This window comes from Pan paniscus, chromosome X (assembly GCF_029289425.2).
Source record: "Pan paniscus chromosome X, NHGRI_mPanPan1-v2.0_pri, whole genome shotgun sequence".
NCBI lineage: Eukaryota > Metazoa > Chordata > Mammalia > Primates > Hominidae > Pan > Pan paniscus.
The window spans coordinates 66,034,728-66,053,153 of record NC_073272.2 but is presented as its reverse complement, the minus strand read 5'-3'; positions in this window follow the sequence as shown (position 1 = coordinate 66,053,153).

The window sequence follows — 18,426 nt, the reverse complement described above, 5'->3', positions numbered from 1 at the left end:
CTTCCAATATTTGTCTTTTTTTTCTTTTAGAGTTTTTTCCACTTTATTTATTTATTTTTCATTATTATACTTTAAGTCTTAGGGTACATGTGCACATTGTGCAGGTTAGTTACATATGTATACATGTGCCGTGTTGGTGTGCTGCACCCATTAACTCGTCATTTAACATAAGGTATAACTCCTAATGCTATCCCTCCCCCCTCCCCCCACCCCACCACAGGCCCCAGTGTGTGATGTTCCCCTTCCTGTGTCCATGTGTTCTCATTGTTCAATTCCCACTGATGAGTGAGAATATGTGGTGTTTGATTTCTTGTCCTTGTGATAGTTTGCTGAGAATGATGGTTCCCAGCTTCATCCATGTCCCTACAGAGGACATGAACTTATCATTTTTTATGGCTGCATAGTATTCCATGGTGTATATGTGCCACATTTTCTAAATCCAGTCTATCATTGTTGAACATTTGGGTTGCTTTCAAGTCTTTGCTATTGTGAATAGTGCCACAATAAACATATGAGTGCATGTGTCTTTATAGCAGCATGATTTATAATCCTTTGGGTATATACCCAGCAATGGGATGGCTGGGTCAAATGGTATTTCTAGTTCTAGATCTCTGAGGAATCACCACACTGACTTTCACAATGGTGGAACTAGTTTACAGTCCCACCGATGGTGTAAAAGTGTTCCTATTTCTCCACATCCTCTCCAGCACCTGTTGCTTCCTGACTTTTTAACGATTGCCATTCTAACTGGTGTGAGATGGTATCTCATTATGGTTTTGATTTGCATTTCTCTGATGGCCAGTGATGGTGAGCATTTTTTCATGTGTTTTTTGGCTGCATAAATGTCTTCTTTTGAGAAGTGTCTGTTCATATCCTTTGCCCACTTTTTGATGGGGTTGTTTGGTTTTTTCTTGTAAATTTGTTTGAGTTCATTGTAGATTCTGGATATTAGCCCTTTGTCAGATGAGTAGATTGCAAAATTTTCTCCCATTCTGTATGTTGCCTGTTCACTCTGATGGTAGTTTCCTTTGTTGTGCGGAAGCTCTTTAGTTTAATTACATCCCATAAGTGAATTTTGGCTTTTGTTGCCATTGCTTTTGGTGTTTTAGACATGAAGTCCTTGCCCATGCCTATGATCTCAATGGCATTGCCTAGGTTTTCTTCTAGGCTTTTTATGGTTTTAGGTCTAACATTTAAGTCTTTAATCCATCTTGAATTAATTTTTGTATAAGGTGTAAGGAAGGGATCCAGTTTCAGCTTTCTACATATGGCTAGCCATTTTTCCCAGCACCATTTATTAAAAAGGGAAGCCTTTCCCCATTTCTTGTTTTTGACAGGTTTGTCAAAGACCAGATGGTTGTAGATATGTGACATTATTTCTCAGGGCTCTGTTCTGTTCCATTGGTCTATATCGCTGTTTTGGTACCAGTTCCATGCTGTTTTGGTTATTGTAGCCTTGTAGTATAGTTTCAAGTCAGGTAGAGTGATGCCTCCAGCTTTCTTCCTTTGGCTTAGGATTGACTTGGCAATGTGATCTATTTTTTGGGTCCATATGAACTTTAAAGTAGTTTTTTTCCAATTCTGTGAAGAAAGTCATTGGTAGCTTGATGGGGATGGCACTGAATCTATAAATTACCTTGGGCAGTATGGCCATTTTCACTATATTGATTCTTTCTACCCATGAGCATGGAATGTTCTTCCATTTGTTTGTATCCTCCTTTATTTTATTGAGAAGTGGTTTGTAGTTCTCCTTGAAGAGGTCCTTCACATCCCTTGTAAGTTGGATTCCTAGGTATTTTATTATCTTTGAAGCAATTGTGAATGGGAGTTCACTCATGATTTGGCTCTCTGTTTCTCTGTTATTGGTGTGTAAGAATGCTTGTGATTTTTGCACATTGATTTTGTATCCTGAGACTTTGCTGAAGTTGCCTAAGAGCTTAAGGAGATTTTGGGCTGAGACAATGGGGTTTTCTAGATATACAATCATGTCATCTGCAAATAGGGATAATTTGGCTTCCTCTTTTCCTAACTGAACACCTTTGATTTTCTTCTCCTGCCTGATTGCCCTGGCCAGAACTTCCAACACTATGTTGAATTGGAGTGGTGAGAGAGGGCATCCCTGTCCTGTGCCAGTTTTCAAAGAGAATGCCTCCAGTTTTTGCCCATTCAGTATGATACTGGCTGTGGGTTTGTCATACATAGCTCTTATTATTTTGAGATAAGTCCCATCAATACCTAATTTATTGAGAGTTTTTAGCATGAAGGGGTGTTGAATTTTGTCAAAGGCCTTTTCTGCATCTATTGAGATAATCATACCGTTTTTGTCATTGGTTCTCTTTATATGCTGTATTACGTTTATTGATTTGCGTATGTTGGACTATTCTTCCATCCCAGGGATGAAGCCCGCTTGATCATGGTGGATAAGCTTTTTGATGTGCTGCTGGATTCCGCTTGCCAGTATTTTACTGAGGATTTTTTCGTCCATGTTCATCAGGGATATTGGTCTAAAATTCTCTTTTTTTGTCGTGTCTCTACCAGAGTTTGGTATCAGGATGATGCTGGCCTCATGAAATGAGTTAGGGAGGATTCCCTCTTTTTCTATTGATTGGAATAGTTTCAGAAGGAATGGTACCAGCTCCTCCTTGTACCTCTGGTAGAATTCGGCTGTGAATCCATCTGGTCCTGGACTCTTTTTGGTTGGTAAGCTATTAATTATTGCCTCAATTTCAGAGCCTGTTATTCGTCTATTCAGAGATTCAACTTCTTCCTGGTTTAGTCTTGGGAGGGTGTATGTGTCAAGAAATTTATCCATTTTTTCTAGATTTTCTAGTTTATTTGCATAGAAGTGTTTATAGTATTCTCTCATGGTAGTTTATATTTCTGTGGGATCGGTGGTGATATCCCCTTTATCATTTTTTATTCCATTTATTTGATTCCTCTCTCTTTTTTTCTTTTTTAGTCTTGCTAGCAGTCTATCAATTTTGTTGATCTTTTCAAAAAACCAGCTCCTGGATTCATTGATTTTTTGAAGGGTTTTTTGTGTCTCTATTTCCTTCAGTTCTGCTCTGATCTTAGTTATTTCTTGCCTTCTGCTGGCTTTCGAATGTGTTTGCTCTTGCTTCTCTAGTTCTTTTAATTGTGATGTTAGGGTGTCAATTTTAGATCTTTCCTGCTTTCTCTTGTGAGCATTTAGTGCTATAAATTTGCCTCTACACACTGCTTTAAATGTGTCCCAGAGATTCTTGTATGTTGTGTCTTTGTTCTCATTGGTTTCAAAGAACATCTTTATTTCTGCCTTCATTTCGTTATGTACCCAGTAGTCATTCAGGAGCAGGTTGTTCAGTTTCCATGTAGTTGAGCGGTTTTGAGTGAGTTTCTTAATCCTGAGTTCTAGTTTGATTGCACTGTGGTCTGAGAGACAGTTTGTTATAATTTCTGTTCTTTTACATTTGCTGAGGAGTGCTTTACTTGCAACTATGTTGTCAATTTTGGAATAGATGTGGTGTGGTGCTGAAAAGAATGTATATTTTGTTGATTTTGGGTGGAGAGTTCTGTAGATGTCTATTAGGTCCACTTGGTGCAGAGCTGAGTTCTGTTCCTGGATATCCTTGTTAACTTTCTATCTCGTTGATCTGTCTAATGTTGACAGCTGGGTGTTAGTGTCTCCCATGATTATTGTGTGGGAGGCTAAGTCTCTTTGTAGGTCTCTAAGGACTTGCTTTATGAATCTGGGTGCTCCTGTATTGGGTGCATATATATATTTAGGATAGTTAGCTCTTCTTGCTGAATTGATCCCCTTACTGTTATGGAATGGCCTTCTTTGTGTCTTTTGATCTTTGTTGGTTTAAAGTCTGTTTTATCAGAGTCTAGGATTGCAACCCCTGCCTTTTTTTGTTTTCCATTCGCTTTTTATATCTTCCTCCATCCCTTTATTTTGAGCCTATGTGTTTCTCTGCCCGTGAGATGGGTTTCTCGAATACAGCACACTGATGGGTCTTGACTCTTTATCCAATTTGCCAGTCTTTGTGCTTTATTTGGAACATTTAGTCCATTTACATTTAAGGTTAATATTGTTATGTGTGAATTTGATCCTGTCATTATGATGTTAACTGGTTATTTTGCTCGTTAGTTGATGCAGTTTTTCCTAGCCTCGATGGTCTTTACAATTTGGCATGATTTTGCAGTGGCTGGTACCAGTTGTTCCTTTCCATGTTTAGTGCTTCCTTCAGGAGCTCTTTTAGGGCAGGCCTGGTGGTGACAAAAATCTCTCAGCACTTGCTTGTCTGTAAAGGATTTTATTTCTCCTTCACTTATGAAACTTAGTTTGCCTGAATATGAGATTCTGGGTTGAAAATTATTTTCTTTAAGAATGTTGAATATTGGCCCCCACTCTCTTCTGGCTTGTAGAGTTTCTGCCAAGAGATCCGCTGTTAGTCTGATGGGCTTCCCTTTGTGGGTAACCCAACCTTTCTCTCTGGCTGCCCTTAACATTTTTTCCTTCATTTCAACTTTGGTGAATGTGACAATTATGTGTCTTGGAGTTGCTCTTCTCGAGGAGTATCTTTGTGGCATTCTCTGTATTTCCTAATGTGAATGTTGGTCTGCCTTGCTAGATTGGGGAAGTTCTCCTGGATAATATCTTGCAGGGTGTTTTCCAACTTGGTTCCATTCTCCCCGTCACTTTCAGTTGTAACAATCAGATGTAAATTTGTTCTTTTCACATAGTCTCATGTTTCTTGGAGGCTTTGTTCATTTCTTTTTATTCTTTTTTCTCTAAACTTCTTTTCCCGCTTCATTTCATTCATTTGATCTTCCATCACTTATACCCTTTCTTCCAGGTGATTGAATCGGATACTGAGGCTGGTGCATTCGTCACGTACTTCTCATGCCTTGGTTTTCAGCTCCTTCGGGTCCTTTAAGGACTTCTTTGCAGTGGCTATTCTAGTTAGCCATTCATCTAATTTTTTTTCAAGGTTTTTAACTTATTTGCCATGGGCTCAGACTTCCTCCTTTAGCTCGGAGTAGTTTGATCGTCTGAAGCCTTCTTCTCTCAACTCATCAAAGTCATTCTCCGCCCAGCTTTGTTCCATTGCTGATGAGGAGCTGTGTTCCTTTGGAGGAGGAGAGGCGCTCTGATTTTTAGAGTTTCCAGTTTTTCTGCTCTGTTTTTTCCCCATCTTTGTGGTTTTATCTACCTTTAGTCTTTGATGATAGTGATGTACAGATGGGGTTTTGGTGTGGATGTCCTTTCTGTTTGTTAGTTTTCCTTCTAACAGTCAGGATCCTCAGCTGCAGGTATGTTGGAGTTTGCTGGAAGTCCACTCCAGACCCTGTTTCTGCGTATCAGCAGTGGAGGCTGCAGAACAGCAGATATTGGTGAGCAGCAAATGTTGCTGCTTTATCATTCCTCTGGAAGTTTTGTCTCAGAGGAGTACCCGGTCATGTGAGGTGTCAGTCTGCCCCTACTAGAGTGTGCCTCCCAGTTAGGCTACTCAGAGGTCAGGGATCCACTTGAGGAGGCAGTCTCTGTTCTCAGATCTCCAGCTGCGTGCTGGGAGAACCACTACTCTCTTCAAAACTGTCAGACAGGGACATTTAAGTCTGCAGAGGATTCTGCTGCCTTTTGTTTGCTGTGCCTTGCCCCCAGAGGTGGAGTCTACAGAGGCAGGCAGGAGTCCTTGAGCTGCAGTGGGCTCCACCCAGTTTGAGTTTCCAGGCCACTTTGTTTACCTACTCAAGCCTGGGCAATGGTGGGCGTCCCTCCCCCAGCCTCACTGCCGCCTTGCAGTTTGATCTCAGACTGCTGTGCTAGCAATGAACCAGGCTCCATAGGCATAGGACCCTGTGAGCCAGGCGTGGGATATTATCTCCTGGTGTGCCGTTTGCTAAGACCATTGGAAAAGTGCAGTATTAGGGTGGGATTGACCCGATTTTCCAGGTGCCGTCTGTCACTCCTTTCTTTGACTAGAAAAGGGAATTCCCTGACACCTTGAGCTTCCTGGGTGAGGTGATGCCTCGCTCTGCTTCAGCTCAAGCTCAGTGCCCTTCACCCACTGTCCTGCACCCACTTTCTGACACTCCCCAGTGAGATGAACCCAGTACCTCAGTTGTAAATGCAGAAATCACACATCTTCTGTGTCGCTCACGCTGGGAGCTGTACGCTGGAGCTGTTCCTATTTGGCCATCTTGGCTTCACCCCCAAGACCTTCCAGTATTTGTTTAGGCAACACAAAAGAGACAAGTAGCTTGGAGACTCTTTGGGAAGAAGCCGATTGTCTTTCCTGATCTCCCTTTTTAAGTTCACCATTAAATCAAGTATTTTACACCACAAATAAATCTAATTTTGGCATCCTTGCCTGCCTTTTTCACTTTCTTACCAGTACTCAGAGTTCATGTCCCACTGATTCACTTAATAAACATTGATTGAGTGTTCACTACATGCATGCACTCTCCTGGTTTTGTTCCTCTTTTAAGACCTGAAGCTCAGTACTTCTTCTCTGACTTCAACCTTTGTTTTTCCTTCTTCAGTTGTAACTACAAAGCTCTCTTTCCTCTGGCTACGAAGTTCTAAGTAGTGGAGCCAATATTCCACCTCAGTCCCTGAGATTTCAGAAGTCATATCTCAACCAGGTTTGTCCTAGGACAGCGAGTAGAACAACTGGACAAAGAGTGAGGAGTAGGAAAATTCATCCAGGAAGTGACCGCATTCTGAAATAAGAGTGGATGTTTCATGAACTATGGTATCTCTGAAGTTCTTTCCCAAAAAGGAATGGTTTGGTTGATGCTACATTTTCAATGTGAAAGGCAAATTGTGCATATACACCTCTGTTATCATATATGAGATGTTATAATGCTCCTGTGATCACATGTATTCATGTGTACAGTATTTCATTTCATTTAAGGTAACGGCAGCATCCAGAATATGGATGAGAAAATTGCCATTTGAGTATATCTGTGTTTATTCTCAGGGGCAAAGGCTGTAATGAAATAAATCTGTGAAGTTCAAATTGTAGGTGTGATCAATAGACATTCTCCAGAGCCTCATCCTTGTTTAATAAGATTCCATTTGGCACAAGAACATGGTAAGGATTTGGTGGAACCTAAAAGGGGTTCTGAGCTATGAACTTGTTCCACTTGGTTGTGCTCCAAATCGCCAGCCAGTTTACCCAGCTTTCGGTAACAGAAAGAAGCACAACATCACCACAGCTCAAAGAGCATGTTGGGCCAAGGCAAAAATCTTGGAATTGGATGAACTAAATCAGAAAACCGAGCACAGGGGAAGAAGTTCCATGAAGGTTGCACGGGAGTGAATGAGTTGTAATTTGTATAATAGGAGATTAGAACAGGCAGAAGATTTGTTGGTAAGAATATGAAGCGCTGTTGCCGGAATGAAAAAGGCATTGTCCTCTTATTATTTATTCTATTTTAATTGCTCCTTTAAAGTGATTCTTTGGTACCTGAAGTGGTGTATGATTAAAAAATAAATAAGAGTGATACTTTCAAATTATCAGCAACATCTGAAAGTTTCTCTTCCTATATGAATTGGTTAACTATACTGAATATTTCTGTGGAATTCCTATGAAATATCCATCCTCTGAGAAGTAATCTCCTATATACAGTCACTGTATCTTCCTTTCATACCCTCCTTTAACTGAGATTCCACTTCTTCATTAGAGACATTACCTCCACTTTACTTCAGCCCTCCACAGTTATGCTCATTGTCTGGACCTCATAATCACCCAGAAATGTTATACTTGATACAATTTTTTCAATACCATTAAGATCTCCAGTCCCCAAAATCCTTCAACTTTCGCTAAATCTTTGGGGACTTCCTACAATATTTCCCCATTTATCTTTGATCCCATGGTTCACTACTTCAACCACTATCTTGACAATACCCTACTATTCTCTCTCTTTCATCCATCCATTGCACTTACCCAGAAAAACCTGAACTCAGATCATTCTTTCTTCTCCAATCCAAAACTCAGGCTGCTGACAACTTCTATAGAAATACTACTTTGAATATTGGGACCACTGCAAACTAATGGTTATCACTCTTACTTGGACTCCAGACATTTTGTAGAGATTCTCTCTTCAGTTCCCAATAATGGCTATTTCAAGCTTCACATAGAAAATTGAGACGATTAGTCAAAATTTCCGATTCTACCCATTCAAAACTTATCTGCATCCTCCCCCTTCTTTACCTTTTTATCTCCTAATTCATTGAAAGAGATGATTATCCTTCTGCCAAAGCACAATTTTATTTCCCCCCAGTAGCACCTACAATGATTGAAACATTTGTGTAAATATTTTCTTGTATCTCTTTAACTTATCTGTAAGTTCCATGAAAGCAGTGTCTGTTTTCATCACACTATCTCAGGCACTTACCACAATAACATATCTCTGATTTAAATTGGTTTAATTAATATATACTTATTACTTTTCCTATTTACAATGGTCGATATCTGCCTATGGATTACTTAAGTAAAATGGAAATTATTTGAAGGCTCTGAAAATAGGATGTGGGCCTCAGATAACTGACCAAATTTTAGAATTGGCAGCTGCCAAGGAAACTCCAGAAAGCCAAAAAGCAGACACCATGACAGTTTTCTTATAGTCCAGTCAAGTTGAGTCAGAGAGCTACTGTTGCTGCTACTATTCTTATGGTTATGAATGAAGACCCACCAATTGATTGCTTCATTCTGTCTGTTATAAAGCCTCAGGAGAAAACATCTGGTTGATAGAGCTTGGATTAACATCTTAAATCCTGGCTATATGGGGGGCATTAAAAGAAAAACTTCTGGTCCCTGTTGACTCCATAGTGGAAGGCAGGTCCTGGAATAACCCTCCTGTAAAAACTTCTGTCATGATTACTTTTATGTCAACTTGATTAGGGAACAGGGTGCCCAGATATTTCATTCAACATTATTCTGATTGTGTCTGTGACAGTGTTTCTGAATGAGACTTAGTAAAGAAGAGTGACCTCCCCAATGTGGTGGGCCTCATCCAATCAGCTGGAGGCCTGACAAAAACAAAAAGTGGCAGGTAGCATAAGGGAGAATTCACTCTCTGCTTGTCTTTGAACTTAGATATCAATCTTCTCATTTTCTTGGACTGGAACTTATATCATTGGTTTTTTTGTTTTCAAGTCCTCTGATTTGGACTGGAACTACACAGCCAGCTCTCTGGGGTCTCCATCTTGCAGACTATGAGACATAGCCTCCATAATCATACAAGCCAATTCCTTGTAGTAAATGAATATCTCTTTCTTTCTCCTCATCTCCCTAGAAATGAACACACACACACACACACACACACATAAATGTTACAAAAATAATTTATATATATATATATATATATATATATATATAGTCACGTTTTCTATACTTGAAGAAACCTTCACTGCAATTTTGCTGGGATCTGATGATATAATATATATCCTGGTTAAACTGTGTTCAAAGATCTTACACTTTCCATTGTATACACAATTTTGCCTTTTCTAGGACAAGATTACAGTTCCAGTGTGGGAACTGGAATGTGGAAGAGGAATCAGAGGCTGAGGTGTCCATTTGATTATATAGATCAAATATGACAGGTATCAAACCTGACTGAAACATAAATCCCCAGGGCTTATTTCAGACCACAACAAAAACAATATTTGTGAAAAGAAAATTATTTTATACCTCTGGACATTGTGTTTGTGTTCACTCATGTTCTGATAACCTTGGTCTAGATTGGCTCAAAACTTGGCAAAGCCAAACTTTTAGGTAAAAGCTGTCTGTCTTTATTGTCTTACTCTGCCTACCTCAACCAACCTAGCTCATGAGAATGAAGTTAATTTCGCTATTCAAGTATCCCATGTATCTGGAGGAAGTCAACCTGGATCCTAGTTTTCCAGAACTTCTAGACTTTGAGATTCAGATGGTGAATCTCCACAGAGAAGCTGTCATCTTGTTATTCATAAGAACAACTATGTAAATTTTATAAGTATTATGTGATATGAAGATGTGGTTATATGTCTGAGCCTATAATGTTACGTGGCCATCTTTTCTGTTCCATGGAAAAGACAAAGGGACTATCAGGACCCTTGGACTATAAGGGGTTCCTGTGAATTGAATGCTTTGGTCTTGGCCATTGAATAGGCTGCATTTATATATCATTATAACATCATTAGCCAACAAATGTAATTGTTCCTAAATAGAATTCAGCTTTGGCTTGACTTTTTCAAAAATCTGATAGCAATAAAATGTATTTATTTTGTTCTGGGTCTTCTCAACAATTAAGTAGGAGGAGCCAAGATGGCCGAATAGGAACAGCTCCGGTCTACAGCTCCCAGCGTGAGCGACGCAGAAGACGGGTGATTTCTGCATTTCCATCTGAGGTACCAGGTTCATCTCACTAGGGAGTGCCAGTCAGTGGGCGCAGGCCAGTGCGTGTGTGCACCATGCGCGAGCCGAAGCAGGGCGAGGCATTGCCTCACCTGGGAAGCGCAAGGGGTCAGGGAGTTCCCTTTCCCAGTCAAAGAAAGGGGTGACAGACGCACCTGGAAAATCGGGTCACTCCCACCCGAATATTGCGCTTTTCAGACCGGCTTAAAAAACAGCGCACCACGAGACTATATCCCACACCTGGCTCGGAGGGTCCTACGCCCACGGAGTCTCACTGATTGCTAGCACAGCAGTCTGAGATCAAACTGCAAGATGGCAGCGAGGCTGGGGGAGGGGCGCCCGCCATTGCCCAGGCTTGCTTAGGTAAACAAAGCAGTCAGGAAGCTCGAACTGGGTGGAGCCCACCACAGCTCAAGGAGGCCTGCCTGCCTCTGTAGGCTCCACCTCTGGGGGCAGGGCACAGACAAACAAAAAGACAGCAGTAACCTCTGCAGACTTAAATGTCCCTGTCTGACAGCTTTGAAGAGAGCAGTGGTTCTCCCAGCACGCAGCTGGAGATCTGAGAATGGGCAGACTGCCTCCTCAAGTGGGTCCCTGACCCCTGACCCCTGAGCAGCCTAACTGGGAGGCACCCCCCAGCAGGGGCACACTGACACCTCACACGGCAGGGTATTCCAACAGACCTGAAGCTGAGGGTCCTGTCTGTTAGAAGGAAAACTAACAAACAGAAAGGACATCCACACCGAAAACCCATCTGTACATCACCATCATCAAAGACCAAAAGTAGATAAAACCACAAAGATGGGGAAAAAACAGAACAGAAAAACTGGAAACTCTAAAACGCAGAGCGCCTCTCCTCCTCCAAAGGAACACAGCTCCCCACCAGCAACGGAACAAAGCTGGATGGAGAATGATTTTGACGAGCTGAGAGAAGAAGGCTTCAGATGATCAAATTACTCTGAGCTACGGGGGGACATTCAAACCAAAGGCAAAGAAGTTGAAAACTTTGAAAAAAATTTAGAAGAATGTATAACTAGAATAACCAATACAGAGAAGTGCTTAAAGGAGCTGATGGAGCTGAAAACCAAGGCTCGAGAACTACGTGAAGAATGCAGAAGACTCAGGAGCCGATGCGATCAACTGGAAGAAAGGGTATCAGCAATGGAAGATGAAATGAATGAAATGAAGCGAGAAGGGAAGTTTAGAGAAAAAAGAATAAAAAGAAATGAGCAAAGCCTCCAAGAAATATGGGACTATGTGAAAAAACCAAATCTACATCTGATTGGTGTACCTGAAAGTGATGCGGAGAATGGAACCAAGTTGGAAAACACTCTGCAGGATATTATCCAGGAGAACTTCCCCAATCTAGCAAGGCAGGCCAACGTTCAGATTCAGGAAATACAGAGAACGCCACAAAGATACTCCTCGAGAAGAGCAACTCCAAGACACATAACTGTCAGATTCACCAAAGTTGAAATGAAGGAAAAAATGTTAAGGGCAGCCAGAGAGAAAGGTCGGGTTACCCTCAAAGGGAAGCCCATCAGACTAACAGCGGATCTCTTGGCAGAAACCCTACAAGCCAGAAGAGAGTGGGGGCCAATATTCAACATTCTTAAAGAAAAGAATTTTCAACCCAGAATTTCATATCCAGCCAAACTAAGCTTCATAAGTGAAGGAGAAATAAAATACTTTACAGACAAGCAAATGCTGACCAATTTTGTCACCACCAGGCCTGCCTTACAAGAGCTCCTGAAGGAAGCGCTAAACATGGAAAGGAACAACCGGTACCAGCCGCTGCAAAATCATGCCAAAATGTAAAGACCATCAAGACTAGGAAGAAACTGCATCAACTAACGAGCAAAATAAACAGCTAACATCATAATGACAGGATCAAATTCACACATAACAATATTAACTTTAAATGTAAATGGACTAAATGCTCCAATTAAAAGACACAGACTGGCAAGTTGGATAAAGAGTCAAGACCCATCATTGTGCTGTATTCAGGAAACCCATCTCACGTGCAGAGACACACATAGGCTCAAAATAAAAGGATGGAGGAAGATCTATCAAGCAAATGGAAAACAAAAAAAGGCAGGGGTTGCAATCCTAGTCTCTGATAAAACAGACTTTAAACCAACAAAGATCAAAAGAGACAAAGAAGGCCATTACATAATGGTAAAGGGATCAATTCAACAAGAGGAGCTAACTATGCTAAATATATATGCACCCAATACAGGAGCACCCAGATTCATAAAGCAAGTCCTGAGTGACCTACAAAGAGACTTAGACTCCCACACATTAATAATGGGAGACTTTAACACCCCACTGTCAACATTAGACAGATCAACGAGACAGAAAGTCAACAAGGATACCCAGGAATTGAACTCAGCTCTGCACCAAGTGGACCTAATATACATCTACAGAACTCTCCACCACAAATCAACAGAATATACATTTTTTTCAGCACCACACCACACCTATTCCAAAATTGACCACATAGTTGGAAGTAAAGCTCTCCTCAGCAAATGTAAAAGAACAGAAATTATAACAAACTATCTCTCAGACCACAGTGCAATCAAACTAGAACTCAGGATTAAGAATCTCACTCAAAGCCGCTCAAGTACATGGAAACTGAACAACCTGCTCCTGAATGACTACTGGGTACATAACGAAATGAAGGCAGAAATAAAGATGTTCTTTGAAACCAATGAGAACAAAGACACAACATACCAGAATCTCTGGGACGCATTCAAAGCAGTGTGTAGAGGGAAATTTATAGCACTAAATGCCCACAAGAGAAAGCAGGAAAGATCCAAAATTGACACCCTAACATCACAATTAAAAGAACTAGAAAAGCAAGAGCAAAAACATTCAAAAGCTAGCAGAAGGCAAGAAATAACTAAAATCAGAGCAGAACTGAAGGAAATAGAGACACAAAAACCCTTCAAAAAATCAATGAATCCAGGAGCTGGTTTTTTGAAAGGATCAACAAAATTGATAGACCGCTAGCAAGACTAATAAAGAAAAAAAGAGAGAAGAATCAAATAGACGCAATAAAAAATGATGAAGGGGATATCACCACCGATCCCACAGAAATACAAACTACCATCAGAGAATACTACAAACACCTCTACGCAAATAAACTAGAAAATCTAGAAGAAATGGATACATTCCTCGACACATACACTCTCCCAAGACTAAACCAGGAAGAAGTTGAATCTCTGAATAGACCAGTAACAGGAGCTGAAATTGTGGCAATAATCAATAGTTTACCAACCAAAAAGAGTCCAGGACCAGATGGATTCACAGCTGAATTCTACCAGAGGTACAAGGAGGAACTGGTACCATTCCTTCTGAAACTATTCCAATCAATAGAAAAAGAGGGAATCCTCCTTAACTCATTTTGTGAGGCCAGCATCATTCTGATACCAAAGCCGGGCAGAGACACAACCAAAAAAGAGAATTTTAGACCAATATCCTTGATGAACATTGATGCAAAAATCCTCAATAAAATACTGGCAAACCAAATCCAGCAGCACATCAAAAAGCTTATCCACCATGATCAAGTGGGCTTCATCCCTGGGATGCAAGGCTGGTTCAATATATGCAAATCAATAAATGTAATCCAGCATATAAACAGAGCCAAAGACAAAAACCACATGATTATCTCAATAGATGCAGAAAAAGCCTTTGACAAAATTCAACAACCCTTCATGCTAAAAACTCTCAATAAATTAGGTACTGATGGGACGTATCTCAAAATAATAAGAGCTATCTATGACAAACCCACATCCAATATCATACTGAATGGGCAAAAACTGGAAGCATTCCCTTTGAAAACTGGCACAAGACAGGGATGCCCTCTCTCACCGCTCCTATTCAACATAGTGTTGGAAGTTCTGGCCAGGGCAATCAGGCAGGAGAAGGAAATAAAGGGTATTCAATTAGGAAAAGAGGAAGTCAAATTGTCCCTGTTTGCAGATGACATGATTGTTTATCTAGAAAACCCCATTGTCTCAGCCCAAAATCTCCTTAAGCTCATAAGCAACTTCAGCAAAGTCTCAGGATACAAAATCAATGTACAAAAATCACAAGCATTCCTATACACCAACAACAGACAAACAGAGAGCCAAATCATGAGTGAAATCCCATTCACAATTGCTTCAAAGAGAATAAAATACCTAGGACTCCAACTTACAAGGGATGTGAAGGACCTCTTCAAGGAGAACTACAAACCACTGCTCAAGGAAATAAAAGAGCATACAAACAAATGGAAGAACATTCCATGCTCATGGGTAGGAAGGATCAATATCATGAAAATGGCCATACTGCCCAAGGTAATTTACAGATTCAATGCCATCCCCATCAAGCTACCAATGACTTTCTTCACAGAATTGGAAAAAACTACTTTAAAGTTCATATGGTACCAAAAAAGAGCCCGCATCGCCAAGTCAATCCTAAGCCAAAAGAACAAAGCTGGAGGCATCACACTACCTGACTTCAAACTATACTACAAGGCTACAGTAACCAAAACAGCATGGTACTGCTACCAAAACAGAGATATAGATCAATGGAACAGAACAGAGCCCTCAGAAATAACGCCGCTTACCTACAACTATCTGATCTTTGACAAACTTGAGAAAAACAAGCAATGGGGAAAGGATTCCCTATTTAATAAATGGTGCTGGGAAAACTGGCTAGCCATATGTAGAAAGCTGAAACTGGATCCCTTCCTTACACCTTATACAAAAATCAATTCAAGATGGATTAAAGATTTAAACGTTAGACCTAAAACCATAAAAACCCTAGAAGAAAACCTAGGCATTACCATTCAGGACATAGGCGTGGGCAAGGACTTCATGTCCAAAACACCAAAAGCAACGGCAACAAAAGCCAAAATTGACAAATGGGATCTAATTAAACTAAAGAGCTTCTACAGAGCAAAAGAAACTACCATCAGAGTGAACAGGCAACCTACAACATGGGAGAAAATTTTCACAACCTACTCATCTGACAAAGGGCTAATATCCAGAATCTACAATGAACTCAAACAAATTTACAAGAAAAAAACAAACAACCCCATCAAAAAGTGGGCAAAGGACATGAGCAGACACTTCTCAAAAGAAGACATTTATGCAGCCAAAAAACACATGAAAAAATGCTCATCATCACTGGCCATCAGAGAAATGCAAATCAAAACCACTATGAGATATCATCTCATACCAGTTAGAATGGCAATCATTAAAAAGTCAGGAAACAACAGGTCCTGGAGAGGATGTGGAGAAATAGGAACACTTTTACACTGTTGGTGGGACTGTAAACTAGTTCAACCATTGTGGAAGTCAGTGTGGCGATTCCTCAGGGATCTAGAACTAGAAATACCATTTGACCCAGCCATCCCATTACTGGGTATAAACCCAAATGACTATAAATTATGCTGCTATAAAGACACATGCACACGTATGTTTATTGTGGCGTTATTCACAATAGCAAAGACTTGGAACCAACCCAAATGTCCAACAATGATAGACTGGATTAAGAAAATGTGGCACATATACACCATGGAATACTATGCAGCCATAAAAAATGATGAGTTCATGTCCTTTGTAGGGACATGGATGAAATTGGAAATCATCATTCTCAGTAAACTATCGCAAGAACAAAAAACCAAACACCGCATATTCTCACTCATAGGTGGGAATTGAACTATGAGATCACATGGACACAGGAAGGGGGATATCACACTCTGGGGACTGTGGTGGGGAGGGGGGAGGTGGGAGGGATAGCATTGGGAGATATACATAATGCTAGATGACGAGTTAGTGGGTGCAGCGCACCAGCATGGCACATGTATACATACGTAACTATCCTGCACAATGTGCACATGTACCCTAAAACTTAAAGTATAATTAAAAAAAAAAGATTACATGTAAATACACAAAAAGTTATGAGTAACACGGAAACTATAAAAAAAAAATTAAGTAGGTGTTTGAGCACATATATACTGTGTATATTTCAATGGCTTATGGAGCAATCAATAATTTTTGATCTACTCAATAGCATTCATGTCTTTCCCTCTTAATCCCTAGTTGCTGAAGTTGTTTCAAGAACAAATTACCTAGGTCTGAAAAAAAAAAAAAATCCATAAGTGTGCCCAATATCGTAACTAATCACATTCTCATTAACATTACCCTGTGTAATTGAGACTTTCTCTGATTTACCTGAGAAGAACCTCACATGTTTATTATTTTGCAGATCATTTAAAAAGTGTGTAGCTCAACTGATTTATCATAACATGCAAATAGATTGTACATATTTTTGTTGGTGCATTGATAGTTCCTATAAAAATAATTTGATCTTTAATTAGCATGGACAGAGGCAAAGAACAGTGGTAGTATTTGATAGCCATTTAAGAATTGGCTGCTTTTGAACCAAAGTGATGAAAAAGTTCTTATTAGCATCTTGTATTAGTACAAAGTAGACAAACCCGTTGTCTTTGGGACCAGGAAGAAATTTCCATTGAAAAAGAACATGTAAAATTAAACTATGGTGATAGAAATCAGAATAACAGTTACCTCTAGGGAAATACAGACAGAGCGCATTAAGGAGCTTTCTAAAGTCCTGGAAATCTTATATATGTTGGTATGAGTAGTGGTTATACAAACACATGCATATGTAAAAATTCATTTTGCTGTACTCTCAACATTTGTGTATTTTATCATATTTTCTAGTTATGAAAACAGAAGACAGAGACTTGACTCCTCAGTGGATTCTAGAATAAACTGTTTGTTTCCTCTGTTCACCCTGGAAAATTTTCCAAGTCAGACATCATAGGATTTGCTTTTATGTTATACCCCCACCGCCATCCATTTCCACCTCAATGTCTACAAGTTGAACACATAAGAAGTTTTCAGTGTTGACTTTATTTTATGACAGCCACTATGAATTACAAATACCCACTACTGTAATGTATACTCTCAGCCTTCCCTTCCACCAACCAGACCCATTCCTATGAGAAGAGCTTAGAAGTGCTGTGAACAAACATGTGTGTGTGTGTGTGTGTGTGTGAATACATATATGTCCTAATCTACTCTCACTTCCCATACACCGACCTACCCCACAAATTATCTCCTACCTGTAGTCCCTCTCCTTCCCAACTCAGAATTGACAATCAAACATTAAATTAGGGTACAGAAAAATAGGGACAGGGTAGAGAATATTTAAAGAAACAGTCACAAGTAAATAAATAACACATCCCATCTGGGAACCCAAAATAATGTCCATTCTTCTGTCGTAATACAGTGAGACTTCTCTCATTCCCCTTTGTTAGGATGTCCCATTGCATTTTACCAGTGTCTGAACAGGAAATTTTATTTCTTGAGGCATTTAAACACAGCAGCTGCAGCTTGCATAAAAGAATTTGGTAATCTCACAACCTTATTCTCTGGGTCTTCGGTCCCACACAGCCCAAATTACCACTAGGTTTAAACCAAGTAGCTAGTATGTGATGTGCTTGTACATACGTGCTTAGGATATTTTCTACCATTTCACAGAGCTTGTGAGAAAGGACAGGGCAGTAGTAAAAGCTAAACAACTTAAAGTCATTAAGTTGAGCTTCATTGCATGGTGAGGAGTCGGGAAAGCGTGTGGAGGGGCACAACTCAGGCGGGTGTTGCACTATGAAATAAATTTCACTAACTACCTTATGAAGTCTAAGGGTCAATTATTTTCTTTATTTATTTTTTAATATTTTTGCATTTAAATTTTATTTTATTGAGGATTTTTTTTACACTAGACTTTTCAACTGGAGTTCTGAGTTGAAGGTATAAAGGCATTGACAAACAGTCTCTTCTCTAAAGCTACAAATAAAGTATTCAAGTTGTCTAACTCTTAATGAAGGTTTTCTACCACCTTTAGATCAGTGGTCAGAGTGGGAAACCCTATAGATAAAAGGTCTTATGGGCCAGCTAGATCTGTGTCTCTCTCCCTAGATGCCTTTTAGCAACATCCCATAAAAAATACCTAAACTGATAGA